Below are 21,957 nucleotides of genomic sequence, written 5' to 3'. Positions count from 1 at the left end.
TAAATACAGCCGTTTTGTCCCTAGTTCAAAAACTTTGGAAACGGGGTCCAGTTGTAAACGTTCAAGCAGGAAAATATCTCAGAGATCGGGGTCTAAAATGTTGAGGGCGGGATAGAGCACAATGATTTCATCTTACCTGCCATTTCTCTTCACTTGCTCTATTAGAGTGCTGTGCGGAGAAGCCCAGTGCCATTTCTGGGTGTGATATTGGCACGATGTGCTACCCAGATCTTTCTCCAAGGAAGGATTTTTGCCTCCGCTTATGCAGAGCAGTCTGCTAACGACCTGCAGCAACCAGCTGCTGCAGGGTCTGCCTCAGCTGCAGAGAATCATTTCAACCAAGGTCATGCCCTTCCCAAGGCAGCCTGCGTCCAGTGACTGATGGCAAAGAGAATGTGAGGGCCCAGCATCTCTGTCCTACAGCAGAACAAGGACGCTGATGGGCGTGAGCTCAGGAGTCTGCAAGGGCGTGGTCTGAGGCTTTGTCAGGCCTGCGTCACAGTCCACTTCTCCCTCTGCCTGATCCTGTTTCCTCCTCCTATCTTCCAGTGTTAGTCCCTAATCAGTATCCGGTACCCAGACTCTGTCTGTCTCGGGGTCCGATTCCAGAGGACCCAGCCCGCAACCTTTGATGCAGGAAATGAATGTTGTAATTGATTTGTGATGTGTGCCACGGGACAGGGTAAGAACACTTTTTGCCAGGCCTTTACTATTCTTGTTCTTCAAGCCTCAAACCATCAGGACAGAATGATCAGTAACTTCTGGGCCCGAGAGGCAGCATCAAAGGGAATATTGGAACCTCGTGGGGAAAACACCTGAAAGATTCAATCATTTATTCATAAAACACTTATTGAAATTAGCTCCAAGCCAGGAAGAATCTAGTAATACATACCAACAATTAAAACTGAATTTACTGGCGACTAGCTGGGACTCCTTAAAGGGGGCGTGGAAGCCTAGAAAACAGAAAACTTTGTGAGAGAAGTTGGGAAGACGAAATGACACGTCTTTTCTGTCATAGAAAGAATGTGGCAGGGCTCCTCAAGGACCACGGGTGGCAGGTGCTGGGGCGGTCAGAGCATGCGCACTTGGTGGGTCCGCAGGATGAAGTAAGGTGGGGAAGCCTGCAGAGAGGACCAGGTGGGGAGGCCCGATATGAGACTAGAACATCTGGTGATTGCCAGTCCGAGAGGTCTTTTTGTTTTTGGCTTGGCAATTCGGACTTTATCCAGCAGCCAGTAGGCACTTTTGGAGGGAAACAGTTATCATGATATGTATGTGTTAACATCTTGAATAGATGTCAAGTTTTTCTTGTGGTGTTCTGGATTTTCATATTGTTGTCCTTTGGATTAGTTTATGCCTTTATGGCCTCTTTATCCCGTAAAGAGGGCACGTATTTCAGGGACCACCCACTAAAGAAAAGTAAAACATGAATCAGATTTCTGAGTTAACTGTCTTTTTGTTATCTCAGAGCTTTAGGGAAATTGTGTGCAACAGTGTGTGTCTGGGCTGAACTGGAGGTGTCTCCCTGGTGTGCCAGCAAATGGAATTAGGAAAAACCCTGCTGGAAATCCTCCAACCGCTCTGGGCAGCCCGTCTCCTTAACTGGGACAGGGGGCTTAGGGACACAAACAGCTGTCCAGCCACATCCCTGATTTGTCTGGGTCTCAGGAGCCCCAAGAGAAAATCCATAAATTAATTCACACTTAGAATTCATTGCAGACACAGCTGATAGATCCAGAGAGGAGATGGGAATTCAGGATGGTGGGAGGAAGACGGGCTGGCTCATGACTGGCGATGGAAGTATGATGCAGGAGAACCACCAGGATCCTGGGCAGAAACAACACACAAGCGTAAGCTGAGGGGTGGGCTCAGCAGCAGGCTGCAGGTGGAGTCGTGCTGGTACAACAAGAAGTTGTACTTGAAACTGTTCTCACAACACTGCCTCCTACAGGAACATATGCTTGCTAGGAAGGAGGCAGCTAGGTAATCAATCAGATGGATAGGATTACTGCACAGGAAATTCTGCCATCAAACCTCATCCAAGATAGCTGTACTAGAGAAGGGGTAGCTAGCACCCCCAGGTAGAGCAAAAAATGTAGTCCAGAGACGGTGTGGCAGGGAGTTAAGGAACTCACTGGTGTCATTAGAGAGAAGATAAAGTTCTAACCTATGAATGAAACTCGTCAGTGAAGAGTGAGGAAAATGTAGGTGGTAACATTAATAGGACATTGTGGCCTGAAATGTGAGGAGTGAGGCAGAGGGTCTCACAATGTGTGACTAGGTAGACAATGACATAAGAATTTAGCGAGGGATGCAGGTGAAAGAACCTGGATGAAGAAAAATGAGAAAAAGACTGAGTTTGATTTGGGAAAAGTTTTCATGTGGTAGAGCATGTTGCTTCATTGCCTGGTACAGTGTCTGGGGTACTCGTGCACCAGTAACTTGGATTAGGAACTCTTCAGAGAGTGGCAGATGAAGAATTACTATGGGAAATGGCTAAGAATAGAAGCCTAGAAAATACCATATTTAAGAAACAATCAGAGACAGTGGGATGAAAAGGATGCAGAGAAGGCATGGCCAAACATATAGTGGGGAGAAGGGGAGCTCCAGGGATGAGTATTGTGCAAAAGTTTTAGAGATTCTTGCTATCCTGGAAATATACCACATTGGAAAGAGAAAATAGTAAGGGTAAGGTCACCACTGTGAGATCAGGTGGTCATTCAGTAAGATCAAGAGGAGATGTGGCCTGTGAAACTGTCAGTCTGTGGTCATGGAGCTGGGGAAAGTCTCTCCGGTTACCAAGAGTGCGGCACATGATGATACTGACTCTGTAGCCATGTGACCTAATGTATTTTATCACTGAGAAAAGATGCTAAGGGTCTGCTCTGGAGAACCAAGGACAAAGTCTAATCCTAAGAAGCAAATGCAATTATTAAGAAAGGGAGTGAATACAATTAACGCCACTAGGTTACCTACCCTGCTCTTTTCCCTTGAACACTGTCTGCGGTGGCTCACAACCACACCCAAGGAGCTGCCTCTGAATCTCAAGGGGATAGACATGGCACTGGGCAGGTATGTGTAGTTGCACAAAACGTTTCTCAGGAGATTTTTATCATGTGTTCCCATGGTCAAGAAACTCCTGCTTTAGGCCTGCAATTCAACCATATCTGAAGTACCAGGGTTAAGAAATGTTCTAATAGTTGGGGAATCTGTGTGACTACTAAGATTGTAGTGCCTTGGGAGGAACTACCTTCAAGTGGACCCCAGTGTTTCCACTACCCAGCACTGTAGGAAGGGCTGTACAACTTGGGCATGCTGCTGTCCAGAATTATTCTTTGATTCAGACCTATTTCTAGTTGAAGAGAAAAATCAGTTACATCTGCTTTGTCACCCGTTCCAAACCCTGCCTAGGAGTTGCCATGCTTCAAGGGAACACTTGGAAGTCTCACCTCCTGCTTGTGTGCTGCCTGCACCCCTGACTCCACCCCATTCCTCCTTTTCTGGGTCGGCTCCAGGAATTCTAGTTACTTCATAAAAAATAGCACAATCTGGTATAACATTGAAGAATCACATCTGCCTCTCTCCAAAAAAAGGGTTGGTTTTTATTTCCCCTCAGATATAAGGAAATAAACCAATGCCATATTTTTCTTGTTTTATCATGCACACGAGGAGGAGGAAAACAGGATTTACTGAAGAAGAACATGCAAATGTTTGTTGTTTATAACGTGGAAAGCAAAGTTACAACAGCAGAGGCAATTTTGGCTCTTGCGGCCTGTGAATAACATTCACTTTTCTTGCAAATGATGTTTAACTGAGATCTGGTTTTTAAACTGTACCAAAGCAGAACTAATTAATACTTTTCTCTTTTTTAAAAATAATTATGGCTTTGTTTTCAAATATGAATGAGACATTTGGATCTATTAATAACTAAAATGTAAATGTTATTATTAGCATAAACGAAGCAAAACTGAAACTCCTTTATAAAATGCCCCTTAAAGATGCAAGAGAGCTGCCTAATAAAAATCAATCAAAGTAAGTCCAGAAGTGTTTCTTCTTGAGAAAAAATAATGTAATTGGTAATTATAAAGCCAGAATAGAAGAGAATAGCTACTCTAAATAGTTGACTAAGATTTCTTCAATAAGTTTTTCTATCGTGTTTTGAAAAAAAGTGACTATTTAGTAGGTAATGGAGACCTTCTGAGATAAATAAATGGAATTAGGTAAAGACATTTTCTTATTTATATTAGGGGGATCTCATTCTCTCAGCCATTCACATTACAAATTAGTTGTATTAAAAAACTGAACTAAATTTACTACTTGTGAACATTTCATGTTCAGGTAAGTATTTTCTTTCCCAAAGATCATATATATTTTAACTCATTCATATAAGCATAATTAAATAAATTCTTAGAAATTGTGATATAGGTTCTTACGATGTTTTAAGGCATAACAGTCCATATGCTTTTCTACATTTAAAAAAATTCATTTATTTGTTCTACAAATATTTACTGAGCACCCACATGGTCTAGGCACCATGTTCAGAACTCTTAGCAAAAACCCCCACAGTTTAATTTTGCTTTATGCAGAGTTAAGAGTGAAAACATTTTTCCTCTTCTAATCATGCCAGGATACAACTTTCCTTTATCTCTTTTCATGCTGAAATTTTTTTTGGCATAAACATATTTTCTCTTTTGTTGTTGTTGTTGTTAATCCTCACCAGAGGATATTTTTTCATTGATTTTTAGAGAGAGTGAAAGGGAAGGAGGGAGGTGCGGGGATGGTGGGGAACATTGATGTGAGAAAGACACATCGATTGGTTGTCTCCTGCAGATGCCCCGACTGGGCCAAGGATTGGACCTGAGACCCTTCAGTACTTTGACCATTGCTTTATCCATGGAGCACAATGGCCAGAGCAACACTATTTCACTTTTGACAGAAGAAAATAAGCTTAATTCTCACCACTGACAACAAATCTAAAGGCAACTTTTCAAGTTCTTGTCTCAAGTTTGATTTTCATTTGCTTTGCCTTTTAGGGTGTTCAGCATTACCAAGGAAAACATGTATCTTCCAATCGATCTGCCATGTCTGTCTAGCCAGGGCATAGGCACAGGGGGTGACAGCATGAGTGTGGCTGATGCATTGACCCAGGACTTGGCTCTCAATCTAGTCAAGGAAAGAAATTAGAAGTTGGGATTAAGGCGATAGAATTTCCTTCTGTGTCCACTTGCTCTTAATTAGAAGAGACAAGTAATCTAACCACATTCACCTTGGAAGGACTGGTATTAGAGAAGGTTGTGCTGGTTCCAATCTAGGAGTTCATCACCACCAAACCATTATTATACAAAATGTTGAAGGGTCTTCTTGAAGAAAAAGATAAAAAATATGAACAAACAAAATGGCAATGAATACATATCTATCGACACTCGAATCTACAAACAAAATGAACAAGTAGAACAGAAACATTCTCATAGATACAGAGAACATTTTGTTGGTTGCCAGATGGGAGGGGTGTTGGGGAAAGGGGTGAAAATGTGAAGGGATTAAGAAGCACAAATTCATTGCTAGACTGACAAGCCTCAAAGGGAAGGGGGGTTTGGGGGGTGGGAAGAAATAAATCAAAGAACTTATATGCATATATGCATAATCAATGGACACAGACAACAGTGTGGGGAAAGGCAGGAGAGGGGCAGGAGTGGGGAGGAGAGGGTAAATGGGGGAAAAATGAGGAACATCTGTAATACATTCAACAATAAAGATAAGTTTTTTTTTAAAAAAAGTAAGCTTAAAACTGGTCCCCTACTGCTGAATACCAAATAAATATTGAAGGCTGTATTCACAGATTATTTTCCAAAGTTCTTTTTAAAGAACTTTATATTTTATCACAATAAAGTAATTTCTTTATTTTAAATAAATGAATAAATAAATAAATAAATAAATAAATAAATAAATAAATAAATCCCAATTATGCAAACCACGAGCAGGACTTCTCAAATTAGTTCTTTTAGACTCAGAAAATAGATGCTTTTTTCACTTTAACTCTTCCCATGATTATTATTTTTAAAATATGTTTTTATTGATTTTTTTAGAGAGAGAGAGATAGAAACATTGATATGAGAGAGAACATTGATCGGCTGCCTCCTGCACACCCTACACTGGGGATTGAGACTGAAACCCAGGAATGTGCCCTGACCAGGAATCGAACTAGGACCTCTCAGTCCATGAACAATGCTTAATCCACTCAGCCACACCAGCCTGGCTTCCCATTATCTTTTAGGTTCCATTTCAATTCAGATACTGGAGCACCTTGCACTTAATTTGCTATTTGATATGTTTTACTCCATTAAGATGGGTCAGATTTACCAGTAGAGAATTTAAAAAGTAACAATGGAGACTCTGTCACAGAAAATCTCATTCACAGTTCTCAGCATGGCACCAGGTATCTGTGTTTTGGGAAACTCCACAGGTAATTCTGAGGCATAGTTTGAGTTGAGAATTATTCATATACAAAATGCTTCTCATGAACTTTATTTGAATTACAGTTTTAAATATTCTTACTTATAGATCCTTAGTTTCTCTGTCTTTAAAATGAGAATAATATTCTAAAGTTATTGCTATACTCAGAGATAATACCAAATATCAATTATTAATATATGTGCCCCTCAGGAGATGTCATAAAGAAGATATTCTAAATCTGAAAGGATTTGGAAAAATATAATATTATTACCACTATTAACAGTTTTTAAAAATAATACTGGTTTACCAGAATGATCATGATATTAGATATTCTATTTTCTAAATTTATCTTTATTGTTGAAAGTATTACAGATATCCCCTCCCCTTGCCCCCCATTGACCCCCTCCTCTCTGCTCCCACTCCCCAAGATATTCTAATTAACTTATTTCTCTGGACTAGCTGGAAAATAAATTTTTATTTATTCTCATTGCTGAAAATACTCCTGAAATTTGACTGTGTTTTCTGCCTTAAAAAAATCTGATATTGTGCACCAAAATTTACTTTTATAATTCCAGTACCACAGTGTTATCATTCAGAACCAAAAAATTTTCATTGTATTGCAATATAAGTATTGCTTATTGAAGACTAGGGTGAAGTATTCAGACTCCCAGGATCTATCTGGGAAATGGTCTTACTGCTTTTTTGTTTTTAATTTAAACCACTGTTAAATCCATTCTTGGTTTCCTCAATCATCTTGAGGATGTACTGTTGTGGAACAGATAGTTCTATGCATGTGATATCAGCCCTAGAGAAGCCCCTTCTTGATTGGGAGCTTTTAAATTCTATTCTCAGCCAAAAAGCGAAAATGAATAGGTCTGGTCCTTTGATATATGTTAACACTTTGGGCTACATTTTAGGGAGGGTGGGAGTAGGGAATTCCCTGCTGTTCTAAGCTCTTGGCTTTCAACTCCACTGGGAGGCCATTATTTAAACACCAAATAATAAATGTCACCCCTTGGAATAATATTTGCCTTACCAAGTTCTCATGAAGATAAAGTATATTAACACTTGTAAAAACACAGAGGGGCTTGGTCCTTGTCTATCTGATTTACTATCCCCAAAGCCTAGAAGAGTCCTTGAAAATATTTGTTGAATGAATGAATAGATATTATTCTTCCTTTCTCATTATCTGATCCACCTTAACACTTTTATTATACCTTTCTAATGGAACTTATCATAATTTATATTGTAGTCTGTTGGTCATATAATCTCTTGCATTATACAATAAGTTTCTTTAGCACAGGGCTCATGTTTCTCACAATTTTGTTCCTCTATAGAGCATAGCATAGTATGTGGAATAGGAGTTCAATAAATGTATGTTGAATGAGTGAATGTTGTAAGTAAACCCAACTACATAAATAGTATATATAATGAATGCTCGTTGTGTTATTTTCTAAATGGTGTTGACTAGTAATAGAAATACTCCATCCCAAATCTTCCAAGTAAATTTGGCAGAAAAAAAAATTATTGACAATATCTTATATATATATTTTTTAACACTGTTGGATAACACTGCTTGATTTTTAAACTCTTAATACATATAACTATTTCAATGATATTTAAAGTCACACACATATTAAAAACCTACTATAATAGAATTTTTGTGAACTGAAAAGTAATCTAAGTAGTGCAGTTCTTTTCTTTTAGCAGAATTCTGTCAGCATTAGGCTCAATGGGAAAGAAGGGGAAATTGGGTTGATTCCTTGTTTTTAGCCTCCATTAGATGATTGCAATGCATTATTTGCTAGGTTACCTGTGGGTATACTTCATCAACTTTGATGCATTCAGCATGCAGCTGCTTTGTGTCTTTTGAGAGATAGCCGTTCTTAGCCTACCATTCCTCCTGAAATCTCCCTACTGCCTCTAAAAGAAGTAGTATGTCAATATTATGCCCTTATTAATAGCCACACAATTCACATTCTGCTTCTTTTCTTAAATTTGTTTCATTATGTGATTGTATCTGCCAGCTTAGCCCTTCCATGCTAGCCATTTGTTTTGCCCCCAAGCTCCCAAGCATTTGGCCTTTAAATCTATAATGCATCTTCCTGGCTTATTGAATAAGAGATGTATGACTGTGTTTGTAGTCAGGCATGACTGTGATTACGCACTAAGTCTTACTGAAGTACTCAACTTCTTCAATAGTATGGTAATTTTCATAATGTCCTGACAAATTTCCTACTCGTTATGTGATTATTAATGTTCTACTGCATTAAAAAAATAAGTTAGGCTTGATAGTGGTTCTAAGACTAAAGACTTTGACACCCCTCCCATATGCTATAATGTACTACGCAGGCCTTCAAATGCATATGCAAAGTTATTTTGTATAATAATGAAGTGATGATCCTTATAAACAAAGAAGAAACAATAAATGAAAAATATCCAGTTTTCAGAAACATTTAATTCTGCCACATATCATATTTTCATTCACAAACTAAAGATTAATGGCTTAGAAAGCATTCTTTCAAAATGTGAGTTCACTATTTACAAAATAATTATAGATAAAGAGAAGGCTATTATTTTTAGCTAATCTAAAGGACTTGCTTTAAATGCAATGAGTAGAAAATGAATAATTTTTGATAATTATCAATGTATATTTTTAAATGTTATTTTACCTGAGTATTAGAGACAAGTTTTCACATGATTAAAAATCTAGGGAAAAGTAGAATTAGAACTTATAACATTGATATTTTAAAATCATTAACTATAAATAACTCATCAAAAATGGTATCATCTATAAAGCTATAATATGGGGGGGGGGCTTTATAGGCATGACTTTAAGAAATGTTTTAAAGTGCTAGAAGTCAGAGGGAAAACCCTAAAGGTTAATAAGGTATTAGTAGGAAGTGATCCTCAATTAGTACTTTAGTACCTTAATAATAGCATACAGTAGCACTTACTACAAGGTATGCTCCAGGCTTATGTGTCCATCTTTTCCACTAAATTGTGAGCTCATCCAGTTGGATGGACATTCTTGTACCTGCAGCACCTAACTCAGTGCCTAGCATAGGGCAAGTTTGCATTAATCTTTAAAAGTAATTATTATTAATAAGGTAATGAATTAAATAAATATAACTAAAACATAATAATAAAAATAAATTTGTAGCTGTATTAAGAGGGAAATAAAATTAAGAACTAAAATATTATCTGTATACCATTGTTAACATTCTATAGGCTCTTTTGAATTATGGATTTAGTTTTATTTATTTTATTTTTATTAAAATTTTTTTTTCTTTATTGATTTTAGAGACAGAGAAAGGGAGAGAGAGATAGAAACATCGATGAGAGAGAACACTGATGGACCCCCTCCTGCATGCCCCCCCTGGGGATTGGGCCCACAACCTGGGCATTTTCCCTGACCGGGAATTGAACTGGTAACCTTTTGGTGATGAGTTGACACTCAACCAGTGAGCCATACCAGCCAGACTGGATTTAGTTTTAAAGTAGAATTTATAAAACTAATATTGAGTTTATTCTTGTGTATGGTGTAAGTTCTAGCGTCATTTTTTTGAAGGTAGCTGTCCAATTTTCTCAACACCATTTATTGAAGAGACTGTCTTGACTCCACTGTATGCTCTTGCCACCTTTGTCAAATATTAATTGAGCATATTGTCTTGGGTCAATTTCTGGGTTCTCTATTCTGTTCCATTGATCTATCTGCCTGTTCTTTCACCAGTACCAGGCTGTTTTGATGACAGTGGCTTTGTAGTATAACATGACATCTGGTAATGTGATCCCTCCTACTTTGTTCTTTTTTTTTTCAAGATTGCTGTGGCTATTCATGGTCTTTTTTGGTTCCACATAAAGTTTTTGAGTGTTTGTTCTAGTTCTGTTAAGTATGCCATTGATATTTTGATGGGGATTGCATTAAATCTATAGATTACTTTGGGTAGTATGGACATTTTAGTGATGTTAATTCTTTCATCCATGAACAAGGTACGTGCTTCCACTTTTTTATATCTTCCTCTATTTCTTTTTTTCAATGATCTTTAGTTTTCTGTGAAGAGGTCCTCTACTTTGGTTAAGTTTATTCCTAGGTATCTTAATTTTTTGGCTATGATGATAAATGGGATAGTCTTTTTCATTTCTCTTTCTGTGAGTTCATCATTGGTGTATAAGATAGCTGTCGATTTCTTGACGTTAATTTTGTATCCTGCTACTTTGCAAAATTCATTTATTAAGTCTAGTAGATTTTTGATGGAGTCTCTAAGGTTTTCTATATACAATATCATGTCATCTGCATATAATGGCAGTTTTGCTTTCTCCTTTCCAATTTGGATCCCCTTTATTTTTTCTTCATGTCTAATTGCTGTGGCTAAGACTTCCAGTACTATGTTAAATAAGAGGGGCAAAAGTGGGCACCCCTGTCTTGTTCCTGTTCTTAAGAGGAATGCTTTTAGTTTTTGCCCATTGAGTATGATGTTGGCTGTAGGTTTTTCATATATGGCCTATATTGTGTTGAGATATAACCCCTATATTCCTACATTGCTGAGTGTTTTTATAAAAAATGGGTGCTGGATTTTGTCAAATGCTTTTTCAGCATCTATTGAAACTCAAAATGGATAAAACACTTAAATTTAACTCGTGAATCCATAAAAATTCTAGAAAAAAATGTAGGCAACAAAACCTCAGACATCATACGCAGCAGAATTTTCACTGATACAACACCTAAGGCAACAGAAAAAAAGGGGAAAATGAAAACATGGGACTACATCAAACTCAAAAGCTTCTGCACAGCAAAAGAAACAACCATCAAAACAGAAAAGGACCATAATTGCCAATGATGCATCAGATAAGGAGTTAATTTCCAAAATATATAGAGTGCTTATACAACTCAACAAAAGGAAGACAAAGAACCCAGTTAAAAAATGGGCAGAGGAACTAAATAGACACCTCTTTAAAAAGGACATACAAATGGCCAAGAGACATGTGAAGAAATGCTCAACATCACTAATCATCAGAGAGATGCAAATTAAAACAACAATGAGGGATCACCTCATACCTGCCAGAATGGCTGCCATCAACAAAGCATCAAACAACAAGTGTTGGCGAGGGTGTGGAGAAAAGCGGACTCTAGTACACTGCTGGTGGGAATGCAGACTGGTGCAGCTGCTGTGGAAAAAACTATGGTGTTACCTCAAAAAATTTAAAATTGAACTTCAATTTGACCCAGTGATCCCACTTCCAGGAATATACCCTGAGAAACCTGAAACACCAATCAGAAAGAATATATGTACCCCCATGTTCATAGCAGCACTATCTACAATAGCTAAGATCTGGAAACAACCCAAGTGTCCATCAGTAGAAGAGTGGATTAAAAAGCTGTGGTACATGTACACAATGGAATACTATGCAGCTGTAAGAAAGAAAGATCTCTTATCTTTTGAGATGGCATAGAAGGACCTGGAGAGTATTATGCTAAGCGAAACAAGCCAAGCAGAGAAAGACAAATATCACATGATCTCACTTATTTGTGGAATACAATGAACTAAACAAACTGCTGAACAAAATTAACCCAGAGACATAGAGGTGGGGTACAGGCTGACAAGTCTCAGAGGAGGGGGGTGTTGTGGGGGAAGAGATAAACCACAGAACTTACATGCATGTATGCATGACCAATGAACAAGACAACAAAGCTGGCGATGGAGTGGGGTGGGGGAGGAGAGGAACCTGTCAATGGGGGAAAATGAGAAACATCTGTAACAAAAACAAATAAATAAATAATTAAAAAAATAAAAATAAATAAATAAAGACTTATTCAAAACACACACACACACACCTTATATTGAGAAACTCTATAGGCTAGAAAGAAGACAGCAAACCTATCTGAGGAGATATGAAGCTTGTATTTTGATCAACTCCTCCAGAAGATTAGGCAAATTCCCCTGGAGTTTTGCTGTCAGGATTTATAAAAGGGCAAGACTCTTAATTCTAAGGTTTCAAATATTTGTCTGTTTAGTTATCCTTAAGGTTACATTTTAAGTGGATGTTAAAATAATGATACTACTTTCTATATTATCTAAGACCAGGTTAGGCTGCCGGTAACAAACCCTGCCCTAAAAGTGCCTTAAATAAGATAGACATTTATTTCTCTCTCATTTAAACATGTCTATAGAGAGTTAGTGTCTATAGAGAGTTAGTCCAAAGCTGAACTGCACTTTCAAAAGAAACATACGTTCTTTCTCTCCTGTTGTTTTATCCTCTTTAGCATATTGACTATGATTCAAAGTGCCTGATCAAATCAGTCATTATATTTCCATTCCAGTAAATATGAAGAAGAAATCAAGAAAGGTCCATTCTTTTCCTTTAAGGAAACCTCTTGGAATTTGCATACAGAAGTTCTGCATACATCTTATTGGCTGGATCCTCTTTCTGTTAAAGAGGAAGCTCAACTATATAGTGAAAGGAATCAGCAGGTCCTGTGACATGATAAAAAAAATGCCCATGGTAAAAACAAAAATGAAATCAACAAACAATAACAACAACAAATACACAAGAAACCAACTAAAGTACACAAACTAATAGTGTAGAAGGATACAGGTGCAGAGTTGAAATTCCCTGTCCCTCTCTAATGGAACCTGTCACTGTAGTTTGCTTAAACGTTTTTGAACACCCTCTCATCATAAGTGTTCCTCCCTATGACCCTCATTTTTTAGAAGAAGAGAAGAACAAACCTATATTTTGTAATTTTGGCTTAGAACTGAGTTACGTGGGGAAAGAGGTGGGGTTCAGGGCACCCACTCTCTGGCGCAGATTGTGGCGGAGGCTTCCAGGTTGTGGAGGCAGTGGCTGTGGTGACAGTTTCCTGGTTCAGGGCTTCCTGAGCGGGACACTGCTAATGCACGTTAGTGTACTTTACATGTGTTCCTGCCAGTGAAGTTCTGGAGCTGGCAGCCAAGGGGCAGCTTTTTGATTTGGCAGCTCCTTGACTGCGGCAGAGACAGCAGCTCCATTAGTTGGCCATTCCTGCTGCGTGTGTCTGGGAGTGTTTTATGGATCATCAGCCCAAGGGCTCTGTGTTCAGCTTCTGCAGAGACTCTCCCAGTCTAAGAAATTAAACATCACTATAGACTTGAAGCTTCTCTTGCAAACCCTTCCTCATCAGTATCTCCTTTATCTTCTTTACCACCCAATTTCTGCCCCCACCAAGATAATCACTGTCCTGAATTTGGCGTTTATCATACCACGCAGTTACATTTTTTAACACACGTATGTATCTTTAAATACATGGTACACATATAATATTGGTTTATATGAATTTATTTGTGTATGAATCACATCACACTTCAAGTATTGTGTGGTTTTATTCACCGCACTTTATGTTCATGAGATTCATGCATATTGATTAATGTAACTTTGGTTTATTTATTTTCATTACTGCATAGCATTATATAAATTCAATATCATACATATCCATCTCCTGCTAACGGAAAATTAGTTTTTATTATTATAAATAAACCTGAGGAGAACTCACCTTAAAGAAAAATATAAGTCCACTTGTGCATACAAGCAAGAATTTATTTAAAGAGCATGCCTAAATTATTATTTTTTCAATGAAAATAAATTATAATAAATATGTCTTATTTGATATTATATGTAATTATAAATATTACATATTATACATTTATAAATACTTATAAATATTATAATTCCATATAATATATAAATGTAAATAAAAGTAAATATTATTTTCATCTTTTTACATTTCCTGGGCCAGCAGGATAATGTTAAATAGAAGTTTTGCTGTTTACATCAAAGTTTGACTAGAACTGACTGGCTTTGTATATACACCAAAAACACCTGTAGTCACGATTGAAAAATTGTACTTGTATTCTATTTACACAATTGCTTGGTGTTTTTCAAAATGTGATATTTTAAACGAATACAACTATGATTTTCTTGTGAAAATAATTTTTAAAAAATCACAGGTATTTATACTTTGAACAGTTGCCATTTTTTACCCTTGTACAACTTTACATTTACAAATTATATTTTCTCTCATAATAAATATAAATTAATGTATTTTATATCAACCGTGTCTCTGAGATAAACATTTTTACTAACAATATACATACAGTCCATCTCTACAATGCCTACTGAAAGTATTACCTAGATGGGGAAATCAGTAATATTTTGCTAGTTTGTAAATGTTATATTATTTGCATCTAAAATAATATATGTTTTGTAATAAAGTATATGTTGCTTGAAGTTGGGCTTGTTAAATTGTTCATGGTTCACACAGTACTTCCTATTAAGTTTTAAGCTTTGCTTTGAAAATATGGCATGCTGACCCTCTTTGTATCTAGAGATGCAATTAAAAATAATGGCCTAAATATTCAAGTAGTAGAGAACGTTGGCAATATGACACTGAGACTATTCATTTGACCTTCTTTTGTGGCTTGCGGGCGTGCAGTTTGTTTTTAAATGGATGGCACGTTAAAGATCTGCAGTCATGTCATTTTTTTCCCTGACAATTAGTAAGATATAGAAGGAGAAAACTTTTATGAAGAGAGATTTCAACTTGGCTACTACTCATAGATCAATAACATCGAGTGTTTCCATAATGTAAATATTCTCTAAACCAAGCTCCAGGGATTGGAGAAAGATCAGCTTTGTATAAACAGGTTTTTATTTGACGAGTGAACAAAAGATAAAGAAAAAATGTGCAGTGGTTCTTCATGGAGTGTTTCTGGGATTTGGAAGTGATTTACTAATATAATCAATTAAAAGATAAGTTACTTTTGTTAAGTATCCTATAATCTGTATCCTGTAACCTTAGAAAAGACTGATTTTAAACATTCTCTGCTTTCAACTTGAAAGTCAGAGACGTCTTCTCTGACCATTCATATTAAGTGCCTTATTTTTTATTCTCATAATATTTTTTCTTTTGTAGAGTTTACCATGTACTTAATTGAAAAGAAGTGTAATTTTTGTTTAATTTCTGATCATCTGGGTAGTTAGCTCTATGAGAGCAGAAGTACATTGATCTTTTTTATCAATGTAATCCTTGAAACTAGCACAGTGGTTACTTAATAAATATGATGAACTAATGAATATACGATGAAGAAATAACCACTGTTATTTCTTGAGAAATAAATATTACCTAACTACTTTTAATTGCAACAACACAAATTGTTGGGTAACAGGCTCAAGGGAATTTCTTGGGTGGATATAGGGCAACTCATAGAATCCAAGGAAATTATGATGCAACAAACATCGTGGTGTTAGGAAGGAGTTTAGGATATGAAAATGGACAATCTTCAAAAGGCACTGTTGTCAAAATAAATCAGATATTTTTAGTTCCATGTCACTTTGAATAGGATTAAAATTCTAGGAAGAGAAGAGAACAAATTTCTTTTCTTTGAGAAATTCAATTTCTATGCCTCCCTGTTTCTTTCTCTCTGACTCCCTCCTTATCTTTTCCCTTTGTGTCTCTTATATTTATTTGTTCACATACTTATGATTTTCCCTGCTTTTTATTCCTTCTTTTCAGTTCAAGTTACTGTCTGCTGACATTTTCTTTCAGCCTGAAGTACTTCCTTTAGTTTTTCTTTTAGATCATGTTTGCCAGTAACAAACTGTCTGTTTTGTTTATATGGAAATGGTCATTTTTCAGTTTCATTTTGTAACAATAGCTTTGCTTGATCTAGATTCTTGATTGACTGTTTTCTCCCAGTACTTAAAATATATCATTCCACTGCCTTCCAGACTCCATTGTTTCTGAAGAATAAAGAGCCTTTAATTATGTTGTTGTTGCCCTTAATAGGAGTTGTTTTCCTTTTTTTGTTTTCAATATTTTTTCTTTGTCTTTGTTTTGAACAGTTTGTATAAACTATCATGTGTCCAGGTATATCTTTCTTTGTGTTTATTAAACTTGGGATTCACAGTATTTCTGGAACTAATAAGTAATTATAGCAAGATTGAAGGATGCAATGTTGATATACAAAGTCAATCAGTTTTCTATATATCAGCAATGAACAAGTGGAATTTGAAATTAAAAACACAATAACACTTATGTTAGCACCTCCCCAAATTAAACAGGTATAATAAATCCAACAATATATATATAAGGTATACATGCAGAAAGCTACAAAACTCTGATAAAAGAAATCAAAGAACTAAATAAATGGAGAAATATTCCATATCATGGATAGGAAGACTCAGTATTTTCGATATGTCAGGTCTTTCTGACTTGATCTAGACATTCAATGCAATGTCAATCAAAATATAAGCAGGTTATTTTGTAGATATCTATAAATTGATTTTAAAGTTTATATAGAGAAACAAAAGACCCAGAATAACCAACAAAATGTTAAAGAACAAAATTGGAGAGTTTACACTATCCAAACCTGTGACTCTAAAAAAACAAAGCTGTTTTACTACTCATCAACACTCTGACATCACATATGTGGGAGGTCTGACCCACCAAGCAATTCTTTAATTTTCTGCAGACAGCAACTGAGTTTCCTACAATTCACTCAATTCTAGCACTGTCTACCTGGAATAAATTTCATACTCCACAGTTTACAGGCTCAGTTCCACAAGACTGTACTCTCTTTCCAACTTCAGATGCTAATTATAAGTCTATGCTATCACCTGTTCTTCTCACAGAATAGCTATAAATCAGAGGTTCCCATGACCCCAACTTCAGGTTTGATCATTTTCTAGAATGATTCATAAAACACAAGAAAATAGTTCATATACTAGATTACTGGTCTATTACAAAAGGATATAACTCAGGAACAGCCATATGGAAGAGATGCATGGGCATGTTATGTAAGAAAAACAGACCTCCCATGCCCTGTCCAGGTATACTACCCTTTGAACACATCCACATGTTCTACAAACTGCAAGTTCTCTGAATCCTGTGCTTTAGGGATTTTAATGGAGTCTTCATTACATAGATATGATTGATCAAATCATTGGTCTTTGGCGATAAGTTCATCCTCCATCCTCTCTCCCCTTTCTGGAGGTTGAGAGTTGGGGCTAATATTCTAATCACATGATTTCCCCCTGAAAACCAGCTCCCCTGCTCATCTTTAAGGTCCTTCTACAAGTCATCTTATCAACATAAACTCAGGTATGGTTGAAAGGGACTTCTTTTGAATAAAAAAGCACTTCTTTCACCTTTATTGCTCTTATGACTTAGGAAATTCCAAGGATTTAATGAGCTTTGGGCCACGAATGGGGAATAAGACCAACGATGCATTTCCTATTATAAATCATAATATCACAAAGATTTACTATAAAACTACAGTTATCATGACAGTGTAGTACTGGTGAGAGAATAGACAAATCAATGGAACAGAATATGGAACCAAAAAAATAGATTCACAAATGTATAGCCAACTGATTTTGGACAAAGATAATACAATGGAGAAAAGATATTTTTGTTAACAAATGGTGCAGGAGCAACCGTACATCACATACAAAAAAAAATGAATCTAGACACCTTTCACAAAAATTAACTCAAAATTGATCATAGACCTATATGTAAAATAGAAACTATACAACTCCTAAAAGATAATATAGAAGAAAATCTAGATTCTCTTGGCATGGTGACACAACACTTAGACTCAGCGCTAATGTCATTATCCATGACATAAATAACTGATCATCTGAAGTTCATTAAAATTAAAAAATTGTGCTTTGAAAGACACTGTCAAGAGAGTGAGAAGACAAACCACAAACTAGGAAAAAATATTTGTGTTTCCTATTATAAATCATAATATCACAAAGATTTACCATAAAACTAGTTATCCTGACAGTATAGTATTGCTACTTCTTACTCCCTTTCCCTTTCCCACCCAGGCCCCCTTCCTTCTGGCCACCATCAGTTTGTTTTCTGTATCTATGAGACTGTTTCTGTTTTGTTTGTTTTATATTGTTCTTTAGATTCCACATAGAAGTGAAATCATATAGTGTTTGTCTCTCTCTGTCTGACTTATTTCACTTCTTTAAGTTGTTCTTTCCTAAAAGTGCCCAGGATGTATTCTGTTCTGAAGCCATTCTCTTAATTTGAGTACTGTTTGCCCTCCAAAGACAGTAGCATCTCAAAACTACTAAGTTCTGGATACTTTTTGCTGAACAATTCTGATCTTTTTTCTTTCATGTTTTACTAAAAGCAACTTGAAACTGAGTAGCACCTTCAGCATTCTACCTTGAAATCTTTTTCAAGCTAGGTCACCTGGCAAATTAGATACAGTTTCTATTTTCTACATTAGCGTAGGCAACAGCATTGCTAAACTTTCTACAATGCATATAGGAACCCCCATTCTCTAATTTCCAATAAAAGTTCTCTTACTATCATCTAAGCTCACTACCACCTCCTCAAAGCCAGCATACTTCCACAAATAATGTCATCAAAGCATTGCTACTGAAACTCTCCTCAAGGTCTCCCAGTTTCTGATCTCTGCCCAAGAACCAAAATCAGTGTTTGTTATCTAGTGCTGCATAACACTTTGCTCCATAATTTAGCAGTTTAAAAACAACAGAAAATATACTGACATTGTTACATTTTCAGCCAACATGTACAAAGAGATGTACATTGGATTCTTGAGATAGTGTTGTCCTAGAGCTGAAAGACAATATTTAAATAGCCTAGGAGGCAGCTAGATTAACTTTTAGTCATAGAAATGTATGCACAATGAATTATTTCTAGATCTATTTTGTCCAACTGTATTCATAGAAAGTCAGAGAAATGTGCAAAATGTAATGTGTGAGTTTTTTTTTCAAAAAAGACACGCTATAGAGAAATGAGGGATTAGTCATTATTGCCATTCATAACTGCAAATGGACTTTTTAAAACTGGTGAGTTGTCTATTCTGTTAACATGAACATTAAGTGATTTGCTGATTGAGTCCTATTTATATTTGCTAGACGCTGAAAGGAAAATAAGACTATTTTATAAGAAATATTCTGTTGTTTACTATAAGAAATAACAGGAGTTCAACATAGCTTTTGTAATTTTGAATTGGGCGTGATGGATGAGAGTAAGGATGGGACAGGAGGAGGAGGGAATCTCTTAGAAACTGCCTGGGATTTCTGGTAATATGAATGATGTACAACAAATCTAATTTAATTAAATTTAGAATCACAACAGACCCCTTTTAATAGCTAGTGAAGTGCTTTTCTTTTGTATAGCTCCTTACTGCTGAAATCCATTACATTAAAATGAGTAAGAACAATAGATGGTTTCTGCTAATCTCATCTGCAACTCCATCTGATCGAATGCGAAGATTTTAATTAAAGCTGGACTTTGTGCAAAAAGAGGAACTATTGTAACAAACCATAATTAAGTTGGTTTTTTCACAGTGCATAGGTCACACATTCATTTTTTTATTATATTTGATGCTCCTAGTGCCTTTAATTTTTCTGTTTGTATATTAATAACAAGTTATGAATTTTCTGTTTTCTATAACAGGCATTATTCATTCACCTCAGTGATGATCTGTCTTGAGATATTCCATCTTTAGAAACTTTTGGAGACCTTTCCTTCCCTAATCACTCTCATTTTTAGTTATGTATAGAAATAAGAAACCAGACCCGGCGAGCACGTGAGTGTCTGGCGAAGGTGAGCGCCCGGCTGGGGAGAGGGGGGGAGGCTGCACAGAGCTGGAGCCTGGGGCCAGGGGAGACCTGGAGCTCCAGTTTTCAAAAGACTTGAAGGCAAAATGAAGAAGCATTTGCTTTTCTGGGGAGTCCTGGCCATTTTTGTTAAGGCTGTTCTTGTGACAGCCCAAGATGAATATGAAGGGACAGTTCTTGCTAACAACAAGTGTCAGTGTGCCCGCGTTACCCCAGGGTCATCTCTTCTGCCGTGGCCAAGACATTGTGGAGAGAAACATCAGAATTACTGTTCCTGTGAACAGCAGGGAGAATATCTCTGATCCCACCTCGCCAAGGAGAACAAAATTTGTGTACCATTTGTCCGACCTCTGTACAAAATGTGATTCTACAGAAGTGGAACTGGGAAATCAAGTGGTTACTGCCACCCAGAGCAGTATGTGTGATGAATACTGCTGTCCTTCTGACAGAAACAAGTGCTATACAAACAGGGTCCCGTTTATGATGGGGAAACAGCCTTGACCGCGGAGTCCTGCCATCCTGACTAATATGAGTCATTGCTGACCGCACAGCTGCTTATCTTGAAATGCTCTCCATTTTGATCCAGAAAGTTAATATATTTACAGCTAGTGAATTTGACACCACAATTTTTGGATAATGTAAAACTACCCCCTTCCCAAGTAATTGAAATAGTAACATTGTTATTTTTATTAGGTAATTACTTCTCAACTCTAAGTATTGTACCTGCACATTCTAAGTGTTGAATCTTTTTCTTATCATCCTTGCCTGAAGGGGAGGGATATGTGTTAAGAATATAATTTCTGACATTTAAAATAATAGACAAGGAAAGAAAATGAAACTTAAAGTTAAAAATCAGGACACAGAATTGTTTTCTGTTTCTCGCTTTGCCTTGGAGAGCCAGAGCTTTTGCACATTCATGCTATTCTCTTTAAAAAAAAGTAAAACTGTGTAGAGAAAAGTGATATGTAAACACCGGTGGATTGTAGGTTTTCATTCCAAAAGTGATTGGAAAACATGTTTTAGAAATATTTATGAAATAATTAAAATTGAATTTTTAATATTTACAAAACCAGTGAGCTTAAAGTGACATAATTTAGCATAATTGAAAAAATATGTTTTGCTATAACACAGATTTGGTAGCAGATAAAGACTTTTTTTATAAAAAAATTTTTTTTGATAATCAGGATAGTGTAAGAAATTGCCATTGGAAATAATCAATGTTGTAACTGAATCTAATGAAATATGTATTCCAAAATATGTACCCTCTAGCACAGTTCAAACAATTAAATAGATTCTTTAGCATAAAAAGAAAAAAAAAAGAAACCATTTCTTGCAAAACTCCTCTGTTATAAAATTTCACACAGAGATGTAAAACAAATATCAATTCATTGTGTTTCTGTTTTCTTCTACTGAAATTAAAAATAATTAGTTATAAATATAACTTATTAGCTGAATTTACTTGAGAATGTACATTACACACACACACAACACACAAAACATAATATATAATGTAATCAGAGCTGCTTGAAGGTCTGTAGTATAAATAGAGAGGAAAAAATCTGATATATACACATTAACTGCATGTATTTATCCCTAAGATGTCCTAGAAAATACTTATAGAATAACAATGCAATTGGTTCAAACAATGATGAATGCTAATTCAAACAGTTTTGTCCAAAGACACATATATACAACATAATAAGAGCTCCTAGTGATTGAAGTAACAGTGTTCTCCATAATTTGTTGGCCAGGTAGGATTCAGTACTCCATGGTCTCACAAAGGCAACTGCCAGTTGTTTACCCTATTCTATTTGCAAGCTTGTATTAAAAGCCTTGAACTCCCAAACGTTTTGTGATAAT

General features: G+C 36.3%; 1 pseudogene; it reads left to right on the top strand.

Annotated features, from left to right (window-relative positions):
• Positions 1-20,147: 20,147 nt before the first annotated feature.
• LOC118627227 lies at positions 20,148-20,624 on the top strand (annotated as a pseudogene).
• Positions 20,625-21,957: the final 1,333 nt, after the last annotated feature.

This window comes from Molossus molossus, unplaced genomic scaffold (genome assembly GCF_014108415.1).
Source record: "Molossus molossus isolate mMolMol1 unplaced genomic scaffold, mMolMol1.p scaffold_m16_p_12, whole genome shotgun sequence".
In the NCBI taxonomy this organism is placed as follows: domain Eukaryota; kingdom Metazoa; phylum Chordata; class Mammalia; order Chiroptera; family Molossidae; genus Molossus; species Molossus molossus.
Note: the sequence above shows the minus strand (reverse complement) of the source record. Positions and strands in the feature narration are given on the sequence as shown.